This window comes from Pundamilia nyererei, unplaced genomic scaffold (assembly GCF_000239375.1).
Source record: "Pundamilia nyererei isolate P.nyererei 1_Seehausen unplaced genomic scaffold, PunNye1.0 scaffold00080, whole genome shotgun sequence".
NCBI lineage: Eukaryota > Metazoa > Chordata > Actinopteri > Cichliformes > Cichlidae > Pundamilia > Pundamilia nyererei.
In genome coordinates this window covers 429,382-430,159 of record NW_005187481.1, presented here as the reverse complement: position 1 = coordinate 430,159, position 778 = coordinate 429,382, and positions in this window count along the sequence as shown.

Below are 778 nucleotides of genomic sequence, written 5' to 3'. Positions count from 1 at the left end.
ATCCTTGAAAGAGTAGTTGTCAAACAGCTAACAGATCATCTGCAGAGGAATAGCTTATTGGAAGAGTTTCAGTCAGATTTCAGAGCTCATCAGATTTCAGAGCTCATCACAGCACAGATAAAGTTTTAAATGCCTTTTCTCCTGGAAGTTACATCACTACCACCAACTTTGCTGCTGCAAAATATTTCCATGCATTTCTTCCATTACAACTTTTCTGAGTGAGACTGTAGCTAGCAGAAACACTGTGCAATCACTGCTGAGCCATTTCAAAATAAGTTAGCTTTTATGCTAACTGCGTTTCTGTAACCCTAGCTGGATGAAATGTATAGGTTTGTTAATGTTAGTTTTGGAGGCTTATTTTAACTTTGAAGGTAGGGTACCTTAAATGATAATAATACAGGCCAGGCATAAATATAAGCACTATATCATTTGTAAAAAGAAAAAGAAAGAAAGAAGATAAATGACAAATATGATAAATAAATATCATATCGTATCATTTAGTGGTCATTAAAATGTGTTCAGAATTTGCCAAGTTCATGATGATTCATCCCATAAATCACAACACACTGCTCTCCCCTACCGAACCCCTTATAGGTTAACAATGAGAGCATCAGTATCAGCATCAGCAATACTGGCCCTGTATTTACTTGGTATCAGATCAAAATCAGTACCAAAATCTGGAGTATTGCACAGCAATATCAAGCAAAACAAGAATAAGAAAATAATGAATTGAGCAGTGAGGACTTATTTCAAAATAATTTATTTGCATATAATTGGA